Genomic DNA, 16,044 nt, shown 5'->3' on the forward strand with positions numbered 1-16,044 from the left:
CCCTGCTAAACCATCCAGTATGGATTACCCAGGGCACTTCATGAAAATTTTCATCACTGCTTCAATGTCTCCTCCATGTTCTTTGTATAATATTCAAGTACTTTCAACTTGGGTAATAATTATATTTATCCCCATCTGAATAATTTCTGTCGATAGACATGCTTAGTAAGGAACAAGACAAATACATTCTCAGCATAGTTAACAAGGAATGGAAGAAATCCTCAAGGCCAATTTTTTTTTTCATTCAAGTGCCCAAGCTCTAAGAATATAACTAATATTGTTTGAGGTCATACAACTTTTTGGAATTCAGTAAATATTATTTTTATAACAATGCAATGAGAAATCTCATTTGCTTAAGTTTCAGTCTATTATCTATTTATTTATTGGGGGTACTTTTAATTGCAAATAGAAGAATACAAACTCAAAATGGCTAAAACAAAAAGGGGGAACTTATTACACCAGGTAATTCCAGAAGTAGTCCTTGTTTCAAACAACTTTGGATCCATGAACTCAAATTATTAGGAAGTGCTCCGTCATACTAACTTGGGGTTGCTTTCTTTTTAAATCTATCTTCAAGCAAGCTCTCCATTTGAGATGGCAGATTCCAGGGGCTCCAGTTTAAAACTTTATTAACATTTCCATCACAAGTTGTCTCTCCTTCTGACAGTCCTTGATCAATCTCCAGAGCAAGGAAGACACAGTGTCCTGAGGAAAAGCAGGTTGTTGATTGTAGAGAAGTTTACACTCACTATGTGCAAGCTAGCAGGCACGTGATGTGTTGTTTAAAATAGGAAAAAATAGGAAAGCAATGAATACATGAGTGGTTAAATTAGTGTTCCATTCTATAAGAAACTATGCCTCAATTTCTTTAATAGACTTCTAACTCTGACCTCACCCAACACATCCTTTACTCTGTAAAATCAATATGTGTTAGAATTAAAATTTAATTGAGTCAATTTTAAACCCTCCAGTTGCATTGGTCTTGGGGAAAAATAGCAACATTCATACAGATACTCAGGGCCCCATACAATCTCTGCTCTGGCCTTCTCCTGGGGCCCACCTCCCACACTCCCCTTCTCTTTGTGTCCCTCACATACGAGCTTTATTTTGCTGGACATACCACACTTTCTGTTGCCACAGGGACTTTGCATACGTTGTTTCCACTTTCCATAAAGTTCTCCACCTTTTCCCTCTCTTCGGTTTGTTAATTCTCGCTCATCTTCCAGGTTTCAGGTGAAGCATCATTTCCTTAGGGAAGCAGTTCCTAAAATTTCAGGGCAAAATTATGCAAATGTTCTATCTCAGCTTATAGTCTCACATACCTAAGAGGAATTATTTGATGACAGCCTATCTCGTGGTGTTACAAGAGCAGGGACCATGGTTACTTTTAGTCATCTCTTGATGAGTACATAGTAGACACTATATGTATATATGTAAGTATATTTACCTATGTAAACAGTGTATATTTATGTAAATATATGGTATTTATATTTTTATGTTCTATATGTTTGCATAAATATATACTATATATCTGTTTAATATATAATATATATTTACATAGCCAAATTCATTCATTCAATTATATATTGTCTCTTGAATTATTTCTAATAAAATGATATGATTCAAGAGATTTTGACTATTAACTAAGACTGCTGGTTGGAAATACAAGGAGTAAATAGATTTGCTTAGAGACAGACTAGTGTGAGGCAGAAATGAATACGGAGTATACGAAAGGAGCAAATCTTGGTGGGAAATACTTAAAATAAAGAGAGAACATGGGATGGCTAAAAAATAGAACTAGTCCATAATCCAAAGTAATTTTAAGCTAATTGTACAAATTTGGGTGTGAGGACTAGACCCCAGTGGTTTCTTAGCCAAAAGCATCTGACTTTGTTAAAACATAGTGCTGTGGGTAACTTCCACTTACCTTTTCAGATTATTATTATTTTTTTTTTTTTTCTGTGTTCTTCACCATCTTGCTCTGTAATTTTTAGCTGGCTGATTTTTATGGAGTGTCTTATAGGGATTCCTTGAGCCCTGGCTACTGACTGAGTTTGGTTTGTCAAAGCAGTGGCAACAGGTCTAGGGGAGAGAAGGATGGTCGTGTGTTTTTTCTCCTGGTTTTATCCCTGCTGAATCTGTGTGGACTGCTTTCATCCCCTAACTAGGGTCATGGTCCAGTCAGGCAGCCCTCTTGTTTTGGGTTCAGGGAATCTCTATAATCACTCCTGCTCCTTTAGGCCAGAGGACATAGGTTGCCTCTGTTACCTGAGAGGTAGCATTGGGAGACGGTGCTATCTTTTGTGAATTTCTCCTATTATTATGTCATTCTCATAAATAGTGTCCTTAACAAATTCTCATATTACCCTATGTATAGTCAGAACTTAATTTTATCATCTTTGAGATGGCCACACCCAGCCACAATTTTATAAAAGTATTTACAAAATATTCTCTAAGTGTCAGTCACCTCTTAATAAAATTTTGTAATGAATATTTTGTAAATGTATATTTAGCTACAATTTCTCATTTTCCCTATGTATGGTGACACTATAGGCAACTTTGGGACACCTGTATTTTGATCTTTACCTGCTGATTTTAATTAAATGGATGGAGAAATCTAATAGTATGAATTTATAAAAGACAGTATAAATACGCTGAGAAGATACAGATGTTCTTAATATGTTTATAATGTGTTGTACTAAATGATCTTTCCTCTCCCTGTGTTTCCATTGTACATTGAACTGGGAAATATTTAGTATTAAACACATATCCTCATTTGTAAAATGAGGAAACTGAGGCTTAGTTTATATAAAAGGCAAATTCTGTAAGGTTAAAGAGATACTTTATCTTCTTTATAATGTTTTCAGTTAAATTCTGAATGTAAGGGATGGATACCTTGGGCATTTATGTTTACAGAATTTCATTAAATTCATTACTTTGTATTTTTTACGTAAGCCTGTAGACTGGAAACATTTTGAGAGGAAGAATTGTCCTGCTCTTTCTTTTTCTTACATTTGCCATGCCCCATTTGGCACCATATGTGTTCATCAGATTTATTTGCTAAACTCCTGCATAAAAATATTGTTTGCTCGTCCTCAAAGAAGCAAATACTAAAAATGAGGAAATAACTGACTTCAGTGATGAGATGTCCAGGACTCAAATGTCTTCCTACACATTGATTTTATTAAAAGTTAACCAACAGCTAAGATAATGTGACAGTTCAATCTTCCCCGATCAGTAGTTTTTCTTTCTCTTTGAGTTAAGACGCTGTGACACTTGATAATAGTGGCAAGTATTTTTTTTCAAGGAACAAATTTGGCTTTTATTAAATCCAGACTGTATGGCAGGTATTCGTGTATAGATGTTAGTCATATAAGTTTCAATCTTATTTAATTAGACCTCTATTCATGCCAAAGCTTTAATCATGGAATAGAAAACTTTTTTTTTTTTTTTTTTGCCTTCTCATAGTTGCAGTCAGTCTATTACTTCACTGGGATGAGACAAAATGGACTTATCTATATGGAAAAGTCAGAGGGGGTGTTTGGAGAAAGGAAAGTTTATCTTCATTCTCTTATGAAGCTCAGATGATATTTAGTGGCAGGGTACTTTGAAATTTAAAGTCTTCATCTTAACTCTTAGGTATTGTCAAAACCAACGCTGAGCTGTTAATCTAATAACCTCCTTGACTCCCATCTGCCCCATTCCTTTCCCCTTCTTCCTCAGTGTCTCTTACAGCCAATTTTATTTTATTTTTTTAATTTTCTGACATAAAATCTTCCACGTCCTAATCTCTCCCCTTCTTAACTATTAAGAGTTTCTTGACAGCCTTGTGGGATTAATGACAGCTTTGTTAAAATAAACGTTTCACGCACAGTGGTAGTTTGAGAAACATCGCTTGAAGTAAATACTTGTAAAGACCTAAAGCTTTTAGGACTTCTGGCAGATGAAAACGATTTTGTTTGAAAAGCTGCATAATTGATGTAGGCAAAAAAATGTATATTCACAAAGTACTTTTTGTTTCTATTACTCCTCCTGCTCAGATAGGAATACCACCCATCTTTATAACAGGAGAGATAAACTATTCACATTGCTCTCAGGCTTCTAGGAGCTGATTAAACCACACGATCCCTGAAACACTTGTAATCATGAATTTCATAGTAAGTGTTCACAGTCTACTGTTGCTTAGACGTATTGTGCTGATTACTTAGGGATTCTTGCTCCTATATTTTTAATGTAAAATAGTATGTTACATTCTTTTTTAAAAAATTGCTATGAAATTCTTGTAACTATCTAAAGGAACAGATACCTGAAACGCATTTGTTTTCAAGTTTTATAAAGTGTCAGTTTCCCAGGCTTATAGGCTTCGTTTATTTATTTTTTATTAAATCATCCCTGTGTACATTAATGCAGTCATGGGGTACAATGTGCTGGTTTTATATACAATTTGAAATATTTTCATCACACTGGTTAACATAGCCTTCATGGTATTTTCTTAGTTACTGTGTTAAGACATTTATATTCTACATTTAGTAAGTTTCATATGTAGCCTTGTAAGATGCACTGTAGATATGGTCCCACCAATTACCCTCGGGCATAGAGACTTTAAATAATTGTTTCTGTATGGTGCTAAGTTCCCTGGACTTAATTAAGATAGTGCCATACTGAGAGGGGTCCTGTTTAATAATACAACAACTTAACCATAAGCCAATAGTAACTAAAGTATTACTGCTGTCTCTTCCATAGAATATTTGACCAACTGCACAAACTACTCATTTAAAGACTTGGAGCAGGTGATGTGTGCTCAGCGTAGTCACCTGTGAATGTGTAGCGATATTTCCTCTCTAATATGAATTTACTCTATCACATTCTTTATGATGTCCCCTGGAGTGAAGCCTTCAAAGACCAAATCAAATTAAAATCCCCCATTGGTTTGCTGTCACGAGACCTCTTCACTAGACCTCATCGTTTTGCAGGTCGGGACTCAGGTCTATGTTCCGGCCTTGACACTTGACCTCATTCAGTCCATGGATCATCCGTCTGAGCTGACTGTGACTTGGCTTGGTTTGTTCATTTCCTTTGTTACTTGATGGTTTTTGCTTATTTTTAGCTTAAATGTTGATGCCCGTGGGAAGTGTTTCTTTTTTCTCTATGCAGTTAATCATTCCCTCTTCTCTGTTACTATAGATGGGCCCCTTATAATATTACATTGTTATAATTAGTTACTTGCCTGTTTCTCCCTCCAAGGTAGAAATCAGAGCTTGTATTTTGCTTGTCCAACCCCAAACGTACACGACGGATGCTCCATGGACACTTAGTGAAAGGATAGTTCTTACTAATTTACTTATTTGGTCTTATTTCATACAATGCTACCCTCTAAATGTGAACAGTTTTCTTAAAATGTTTTACTAGGTAAAATAGCCCTTTCTGTCTTATCTAAGAACTTGAAGCATATATGCCCTTGATGTGAGCACATAGAATTATAAAGAAAAAGGATGATGAACAATAATCTATTACATGAATGTGGGTGAGATGACAGATTTCCTACTGAAGATTACTCTGCCAAACATGTAAGAGGTTTCAGTTCTCTGGCAAAGCAATAGGAACTCCTTTTCCAGTAGTTAGGAACCTTGAAAGTCACCAAAGTCTCCCGACTAGCCTAATGAAATCTTTCTTAATGAAGTTTAATTCTGCTTCTTGGTTCATTCCTCAGGGGTAATTGGTAGTGGCTGAGTCTCACCAATCAATTAACAAATTAGCCAGTGCTGTTTATTGAGTTCTTACTACACGGTCAGCAGTATAATTACAAAATTGGGAAATAGAAGAAGTGTCAGACATCATGATTGTCCTTCTGCAGTTTCTAGTTCCTTGTGAACTGCTTCATGGAAAAAAAATCATTAATTAATTTTAAAAAATTTCTTGAGACCCTGATTTGTTCTGGGTGCTGGGCCATGAGTTACAGGAAGAAGACTGGATCCTTGCAAGAAATGCAGAAATACAAAGGAGCCTCTATTAAAACGTACTCTTCGTATTATGAACACTTGCTCTAAACTATGAGTTTTTTTTGTTTTTATATTTTTTGTGGTTTTTGACTGGGGTCAGGTTTGAACCCGCCACATCCAGTATATGGGGCCAGCGCCCTTCTCCTTGAGCCACAGGTGCTGCCCAATTGTGTGAGTTTTGTGTGAACCACAGGCATTGACTACAGTCGATAGTTGCAGTAGAAGTCATGGGTGTTAGTGTGGTATGTATTGGTTGTTGCATTTAATAGCAATCTGTTGCCACAATAATCCTACATAGTAAACACCCTGTAAACACCCCCTGGTACCCTACTCCTGGAGCCACAGATGCTGCCCCTCCCCTAACTCCTTCAGCATTTATTACAAGTTCCCCCAGGAGAGCCTGCTGTCTTATCTTGTCCTCTAGTTACCACGAGGGATTAGGATTCTTGCCTCACACTGTAAACTTTCACTTCTTTTTATGTTCCCAAGGTGCCTTGTACGTTGTGAAGAACATATTGGTGCTCTTAACTCAGTGATTAACTGATTCTTGACCTTTTCATCAGAGAAGCGCTTGTCATAAATTCATGGAGAAAATTCCCTGTAGGTTTATAGGTGGTGGTGTTGGGAGCATGGATTTAAGGGAGGGAAAGAGCATTATACAGAACTGGCAAGGCCGTTGTCTCTATGATCCAAGTACTATTCCTCCCATCAGTCTGCCAAAGGGCCTGGAACGATTATTATTAGAGTTTTACTTAATGATTGCTGAGAGTTACAGAATTCTGACTGGTCAATGGGTGATCTAAAGGACTGGGAAACCCTCAGGAAAGAAAAACACTATAGTCTAATAAGGGGGAGGGGAGAGAAGGGGCAGGGAGGAGGGAGGGTGATGGGTGGGATCTCACCTAGTGTGCCCAGTGTGAGGGTGTTCAGTCTGCCCTCCCCCTGGGTGGAAGGCACAACTGCACCTTGAACTTTACCTTAGACATGAAAACAGTGAAGTCTAAACATTCGTACCCTCATATCAATCTGAAATTAAAAAAAAAAAAACTGAGAAACTATCACAGGAGAAATGTTAATTTGCTAAGAGAAAAAATAAAAACCTGTAAAATAAAGAGGTATATTCTGAGCCACTGTGTGTGACCACAGTCCTGGGGATATAGTCTCAAGAGGTTCTGAGAAAGCCTGAGGCAGCCAGGTTATGGTTTGATTTTATACATCTTAGGGAGACAGAAATTGCAGGTGAAATCATAAATTAGTATGTGTAAAATGCCCATTGGTTGGGCCCAAAGAGGCAGCAAAGATGGGAAGGGGGAAGGGGCTATTGATTCTAAGTAGGTTCAGAGATTCCTTGATTTTTTTTTTTTTTTTTACTGGTTAAAGAAATAAAGCTTTGTAAGGAAGTCTGTTAATCAGAGAGAAGCCCAGATGGCTCCGCAGGTGATTTAATCCTTAACTTACATGGGTTTAGATCCTCTTAATGATTTAGGACCTTATTATCAAAAAGAGTCTGTTTTGTTAGGCTTACGATGACGGTTTCAACATGAGTGATGGTCTGTAGTTGTATCTAAACTCCAAAAAGAAGTGCATATAACAAAGTAGGTCTGACCTCCCTTCCCTTCATGGCTGGGAACACAATTTTCCAGTTTTTCTGGGGTTCCACTGGCCAAGAGGGGGTCTTTTTGTGTCAGCAGGGAGGCTTAGGATTTCATTTTTAGTTTACAAATTCATTGTTACTGCTGTAGACAGCCGAGAGGGAATAGAAGGTGGGAGAGTGAGGTGTCAGTTATGGAGAAGAACTTATCTGGTAAAAAGAATCTCCTTTTGCTCTAAGGAGGCCTTTGAATGATAGGACACTATTTAGAGAGGGAGAATGGAGATTAATCAGCTGGAAGGACGGGGGTGGGAGCCAATGGCTCACACCTGTAATCTTAACCTGTTGTCCCAGGTACTCAGGAGGCTGAGGCAGGAGAATTGCTTGATTCCAGGAGTTGGAGGTTTCAGTGAACCATGATGGTACCACTGAACTCTACCTGGGGCAGCCAAAAAAGACTGCCTCTCCCACCCACTCCTCCAAAAAAAAAAAAAATCAGTGGGAAGAAGATCAAAGATGCTGGAGAATACTTTCTGCCAATTTCCCAAGGTTGAACCTTGTTAGGAAAATGGAGAATTGGAGTGTCTACTTCATAAGGACCGTTTTTCTCCCCCGTTCCCTATAGTTCCAGGGTGCACACATCTGGATTCCTGCTTCATTTGTGGAAGCTTTTACATTACAGAAAATTATCTACAAATTCATTTATTCTTTTTTACAGAGCCCAGGGAGCTTTTCATAGAAGCAATTAAAAGCATCTTCAGCTTTGATTCCCTCCTTTGCAATATTTTGATTTTAAATCAGACACTCGAGTCCTCTATAAAAATAGCAAGCACATTTCATAACCACAAATATACATTTTTAAAGTCTAAATTTCCTCAAATTATATTTAGGATAAATCGGGATTGGCTGTAGTTTGCAAGTTAAAAAAAAAGTGTAAATGATGCATATTTTTGCTTCAAAATTATTAAATGATTTTTAAGCCAATCAAAGTATTTTTATGCCAACATGAAGTTTCACTGTGAGAAAAGTACTTTTTGGCATCGGTGTTTTTCTTCATGTTTAAATATGAAGGAAAACTAGATATTTGAAATAGGAGGTAAGCTTCACAGTACTAACACTATTTTCTGCAAGTTCTGTTTCTTTCTTTCTTTTTTTTTTTTTTTTGCAGTTTTTTGGCGGGGGATGGGTTTGAACCCGCCACCTCCGGCTTATGGGGCTGGCGCCCTACTCCTTTGAGCCACAGGCACCACCCCTCTAAAACTATTCTCAAGGAAAACATCCAGTCATTTCTGGTTTATATTGCTTGGAAATCTCACAAGGTTAAGAATCCTGGAATTGAAGATCTCTGATTTAAAGGGATTTTGGTGTTTGCCCAGATTTTTTTTTTTTTTTTTTTGATTTATGGAAACTGTAGTTTGAAACTGTTTAATTATTTTAGCCTAAAGCTACTTCCTTACACATTTCAAGTTTAGCCTAAAGGTTTCTCTGAACATAATCAACTGTAACTTAAGTGGATGTATGCGTACTTTGCAACAGACTGTCCCCCCCTTTTTTTCTCTGTTACCCTGGGTAGAGTGCCATGGCATCATATCTCACAGCAACGCAACCTCATTTTGGGCTTACATGATCCTCCTGCCTCAGCCTCCCGAGTAGCTGGGGCTATAAGCACCTGCCACAAGACCCAGCTAATTTTCTATTTTTAGCAGAGACAGGGTCAGGCTGGTCTGAAACTCCTGAGATCAGTTGATCTCTCAGTGTTCTAAGATTAGCCTCTCAGTGTGCTAGGATTACAGGTGTGAGCCACCACACCCAGCCTGTAATGGACTCTGGTTATTTTTTAACTCTACAATATAGTTAGAGTTTCAGCTCATCACAGGTGGCCAACTGTCCAAATTGAATTCATATGAGGCAAACACAGAGCCGTAACAAATCCAGCTGGTTCTGTGCCTCACTTCTGTTTTCTGTGGGTTACTTTCTTCTTTCTGTCCTGAAATATTATCCAACCATGTGGCAACCCGGAGATGCTTTCAACTTACTCTGATTCTGAGGGCTGCCCAACACATGAATCCTTCTTTGCTCAATTAAGTTCTATTAAATTTAAGTTTTTCTTTTAACAACAACAAAAAATTATGTTAAACATGATAGACAAAGTTGCAATTTGTAAACCCCAACAGGATGAGATGCTCCTATATCCTTGGAATAGCAATGGTTAAGTAAAGGTCCTTTGATGTTCAAAAATTTCATATAGTTGATGCCCTGTTACCTGTCAATACCTTAACTATCCTCTTGAATATTACTAGAAACTGGAAAATAACACTGATCACGTCTTTTATGATAGTATTATACCACCAGCCAAGAGATAAAAGAAATTTTACCTGAAGGTCTGCCTTTAAAGCCACCATAGTCTATCTGGAAATATGAGATCACTAAGAAAATTAAGGTAGTTTGCTTTAGACATTATAAAATGTGATGCGAGTGTTTAAGAGAGACATTTCTCAATCACCACAGCCCCTTTACTAATGTTAAAATGCTGATGATAGGTGTGCCATTTCACTGGTAAGAAAGGCCTACGGCTGGCTGGAAGAATCCCTCCTGGCTATTTTGTAAGCCTAATACAATTCTCTCTGTTTTCTTGACATTTGCTTTTGACACCCCAACCAGTTTCTTGTCTTGTTTAGGCTCCCTGTGGAGTCAATCTAAAGACAGAGCAGAGAGGAGAAAGGAGCCCAGTTGTTAGGGAATGGCCAGTAAAGATGACCTACATTCTGGTCCCTGATTGTTAGGCCTATAAACCAGGGAGGTCACTGCTAGGAGTGCAAGGCTTGGAGCTTGTCTACAAGAAAGGAATTTTCAAGAGGCTTTGGGAATAGTTTCTCTTACTGAAAGAAGTCATCTCTGAAGGAAATAAAAGGCAAAGCTTTAGAAGTCAAGTATCAACTCCCTCCTGTGCATTTACACTGTAAAGTCTTCAGGCAAACAAGGCTGCAGGGAGCATTTCCACACAGTGTGAGGAGCGAGGCAAGCAGGGCGAGATTACCACTCGTTACAGCACTTGACATTAATTAAACGTGTTTTTTAAAAAGGAAGGTGTTAGACTCTTCTTCTATCGCATGCAATATTTACATGAATTAGGCCAAATGCCGAAACTGTTTGCTAGAACCGAGTCATCTGTACTCTTAAATACATTCGCGCATTTTGGAGACCAACAGGATATGTTAGCACAGGATTCCAGCGTGGCTTTACTGTGTGAATGTGAAATTAAAATGCCCTGCTGGAGAGAGCTTAGTCCTCCTGTTCCACATCAGACACTGCGGCTGTTTCTTTCTCTCCTGTGGAATCATTAGTGAGCAGCTCGCCTCCATAGCACACTGGGGTAAGGACTCATGTTTTCTCTTCCCTCAGCTTGGGGCCTGGAGTGTTGTTTCCTGCAGCCAGAACTCTGGCTAAGGGCTACTTCCTGTTATTTACTGGTCCCCCCTCCCCCCGTATCTACTGATTTCTGATGCTTCTAATTATGAGCCTGGTAAGGTGGCAATGGAAGTCATTCTGCAGAACCCTTGCTTTTCTGTTTCCCACCGTCCAGGCCCATAGACCCTCTTCCAGATCCTTGAACCTGCCTCACTCCTCCTTCCCCTGGGTCTTTTCACATGATAACCACCTGACCTGGAAGGCTCTTCCCTTCCCTCTTTGTCTGAGTACATCTCTATTATATCTTCCCATAGCTCCATTATAGGATATGGCACAATGACAGTTGTACAGTTGTGAGCAGGATTGCTTGATTAACTCTATTTCTCCTCTTAGAATATAACCCAGGACCTCCCTGAGATACTCATATATATATATATTCTCAGAGAGACTGGAATAGAAAAGGTCTATAAAATATAGCAGGGGGTGCCAAAAAGTGCATACCCATTTTGAAAGAAAAGGCTATCCTATTCAGACCTAGTGCATGGTGATGCTAGAATTTGACTCACACCATCTTGTGAATGAACACCATACTACATATTGCTAACCATAATTCAATTCAACTTTGAAAAGTAGTACATAACATTGCTTAAATTGTGTATAATTTTTTGGCATCTCCGGTATTTTTGGATAAATGAGTGGATGAATCCATGGAGCATGTGAATGAATGAAAATAAAACCATGAGTATTGCACCCATCCTGTGTCAAATTGTTCTTCTGCTCCTAGTGCCTGCTGGTTTTCTAGTCTTTTGATGACCTTTTCCCCATCGTTTGAGAGAGTTCAAGTCCCAACGCTTGCGTGAAACATACCTTAACTACTAAATTCTAACCTTTTCTTTGTCCAATGTCATATTTCACAAATATACATGGCCTTGCATTTTATAATTTGCCTTCCCTAGCAGATTGTAAGTATCTGAGGACTGAGGTGCCTTCTACCAATCTGACTACAGCACCTTAGTAAGCTATGGTATATGTATACCATGGAATACTATTCAGTCACTAAAAAAGATGGATACTTTACATCTTTTGGATTAACCTCAATGTAAGTGGAACACATTTTTCTTAGTAAAGCATCACAAGAATGGAGAAGCAAGAATCCAATGAATTGGGCAGCGCCCGTGGCTCAAAGGAGTAGTAAGCTGGCCCTATATGCCAGAGGTTGTGGGTTCAAACCCAGCCCTGACCAAAAATTGCAAAAAAAAAAAAAGTTTAAAAAAGTTTAAAAAGAATCCAATGTACTCAATTCTGATATGAGAACAATTGATGACCTAGTACATGGTCAGGGAATAGGGGAGTATAGAGAGGGAAAGAGGGAAGGATGTGACACACCTCTTGGCGGTGGGACATAATTATAAGAGGACTTTACCTAACAAATGCAATCTGTGTAACCTGGTTCTCTATACCCTCAATGAATCAACAATAAAAGAAAGTATATGCTTTATAAGTTATTTGTGAATTTAAAAAATTTCTTTTAAATTTATGCATAATTACACATATTTATGACATAAATAGTGATGTTTTGATAAGTAAAATGTATGAGATCTGTCAGTTCACCACTCATCTTAGAAGAACTGTGTACCTCATTGCTGAAATCACTATGGTCAACTTTGAAGTACTCCCTTTGGGAAACTATGTCAGTTCCTAGGCCACCCTTCAAAGAAACTTTGTAACTCTTTCTATAATGGCCATACAATCTGTCAAATTATTACCCTTAATGTCTGGAATGTCATGAAAATGTCTTCCTTTCAATATTTCCTTTATCTTCAGATACAGCAAAAAGTCATTGGGGGCCAGATCAAGTAAGTAGACAGGGTGTTCTAATGCAGTTATTTGTTTACTGGCTAAAAAGTCCCTCCTAGACAGTGCTGTGTGAACTGGTGCATTGTGGTGATGTAAGAGCCATGAGTTGTTGGTCAAGATTTTAAGTTAAGATTAAAATGTTTACTTGGTCGCTATGCTTCTTACAGTCAGTTGACAATTTTGATGAACAATGGATGTCTTTTTGCAATGTTTTTGTCAGTTTTGCTCATTACTGGACACCCTGATCTTTCTTCATCAGTTAATGCTTCCTCTTCTCTCTGAAAAATATGTAATCCATATGTATATTGCTATTTTCTTCATAGCCTTATCCCCTGAAACTTAGACTAACATGTCCCTGATTTCACTTCCACTCTTGCCAAATTAAACAAGAAATTTACAAATGTTTTTTCCTTGCTCTAATTCAAGCTCTGACATTCTCAGGACAGCACACAAAAACATGTAACAATAGTGACACCACTCAGCAAGACACTTGCACACATTGACACAAACACAGTCGCTAGACACTGATACACTGAAGTTATGAAACCTTACTGAATTGTTTGTACATTGCTGCCAATGTGAGGACGTGGTAGCAAAGTCACAAACTTGTCAGACCTGGGGTTGTGATTAGATCAGAGAAATTAGCATATCTATTATCGCAAACGTTTTTCACTTATTTGTGTTGAAATACTATTTGAAAATAGTGTACTTGATTAATGCTTTTTTGGTAAGTGGACTATGAATCATGTGAGGGCTGGAAGCAGGACTATTGTACTCCTCACTATATACTTGATAATAACACTGTGCTATACAGAGTAATTGATCTGTATTAGATAATGAGTGATTTCATTCATTCAATAAGGGTTTCTATTATTTACTTATTGAGTAAGAATTTATGGTAAATCCTGATTGAATGTTCATTATATATACTTCTTGACATTGAGAGTACTATAATGGACACCTAAGAAGCTATGAAGAAAAAGGCATCATTATAAGGGGTAGAGAATTATGGGGAAAAGCTGAGTGTGTTGAAGTTACTTTGATGGTGTGCTCAGGGCGTATCCATTTATGAAGTGTAATATTTTAGCAAAAATCTGAAATAAGAGCTAAGTAAACGAAATAAAGTGAGAGACGAAAACCCCTCTCTAAAACCTGCAATAGGCAAGGTATTGTTTGTTGAGTATTTTTAAAGTATAACAAATTCATGGTTCTTAACATGATAAACAATCAGCATTAAATGGTAAAGTCAAAGGTATATTATTAAATGTGCAATGAGTGACAGAGATGATGTGTGCTGAGAGTCTGAAGGAAGCAAGAAGGCTGGAGGAATGTCTAAGGCAGAGGTAGGGTTCAAGTGCAACACTGCACTGGGATATATTAATATTCATCTAACAAGTATGTCATCGTGAAACTAAAAACTCCACCCAGGGTCTAGAAGCAGAAATGCTTTTTTGTGGGTATAAAGAGGTAGTGAAGGGAAGTAAAAAAAAAAATAGGTACACAGAGATAGGAAAGTTAAATGCCTTCAATTTAATTATGCATACTCCTTGAAAACTATAGAGGAATTACTTTACCAGGAAGATTTTTGTCTTAACCCTAGACAATAAGTCATCTTTGCATACCAAGTACATCTTGCAATATAGCACAGCAAAAAGAATAAAGAACCAGAGGATGAGACTAAACCATTTTCCAAGAGTGTACATAAGGTCAAAGTGAGTAAACCAAAAAGAAATAGGCTTGAACACTGGACACAAGGGCAACAATCTCAGGAGCTAGGTGGTGGTGAGTGTTGTAATGTGCTAGGTGTCCCCTTCAGGATCAGGTGCTAACCTCTGGAAGCTGCATATTGCTCAGAACTGAATCCCTCTCCTGGAACTATCCTTTCTAAAGGACACCTCTGCAGTACATCAGCACCCTCTTGCTGGGTAATCCCCACCCAATGACTAGTCAATGCAGGGTACCAAGTTTCAGCACCCTTACTTTGATTCAAGACAACTCTGAAGAGGTCTTCTAATTCTACAGATCCCGTAGGAGCTAGTGAGAATTCCATTGCAACAGTACTGTAGTTCAACCTCGCCCTCTGCTCAATCCTGCTTCTCTCTCTCCTTAATCAGTATTCCTCTAAAGAGCTTCCTTTTATAAACTTTGCTCATGCAAATCTCCATCTCAGACTCTTTTCTCTGATGAAGCTGACCTATAAAAACAGATGGATTTAGGAATCAAGGAGGGATGAAACAGTAAGTTCAAGCAAAAATGGAAAGACTAAGGGAGCTGCCTTTTATACATGGAGCTATGCTGAAGATGCTTAATTTTATTGGCCTACCAGCCAGTTATATAGAAGATGGATTTAGGTGCTTTAAAGTCATAGGGTCAGTGCAGATGATATTCTTTGGGGGATCAGCTTGGCCTAGGAAACCACACGGAGAGGCATATATCATATTTCTTGGTAGAAAAATGATAAAATCATGGGCTGCCTGGGTCAGCAAATTATTTCAATACCTATTATTGATCTTCACAGACTTCATGTAGAAAGATTCTAGACGTGAGACTACATGACTTATTCCATAAGTTATTGTACATAGGAAGCAAGTGATTAATCTAAAGTTGAGTCATCTTTCAGGGTGGAAAACAACAAACTGTTGGTAACTCATGTTTTCATTTTATTGTTGAGCATCAGGACTGAAATTCAGACATGTCAGTTCACTTATTCCTTGAACCCTTTCACATTAGTATTTTTCTGATGTCTGCTTTTCTTGACCTTGTGATCATAACGTAATGTGAGTGAAAGGCACTAATGGTATCAAAATCTCTCTAAAATTTATAGAATGTTAGATCTGAAAGGAACCTTAAAAGGTAATAGAACTACAATAGTTCTAGTAAAAATGATACAACTGTCAGTGTTTTTTTCTAGCTCAGACATCATTTATGAGGCCATAAGTCCCCCAAAATATTTTTTTCTCAGATAATTTTGGGTTCTACCAGAATAGCTCACATGTTTTGTGGAAAGGTCCTCCTGGCCTCGCCATAGCACCAGGGATTGCCTCTTCCCTTTCTGACTTATCTTGGACCCCAAAGTAATAGCTTCAAAGCAGAACTTAAAAGATTCCCTCCAGAGACAATTTTTTTACATTTTTTAAAATTAAGTCATATACACATAGGTCAGGTATACATTAATGCATTTATGGGGTA

This window comes from Otolemur garnettii, unplaced genomic scaffold, assembly GCF_000181295.1.
Source record: "Otolemur garnettii isolate 467f Iridium unplaced genomic scaffold, OtoGar3 scaffold00121, whole genome shotgun sequence".
Classification (NCBI taxonomy): domain Eukaryota; kingdom Metazoa; phylum Chordata; class Mammalia; order Primates; family Galagidae; genus Otolemur; species Otolemur garnettii.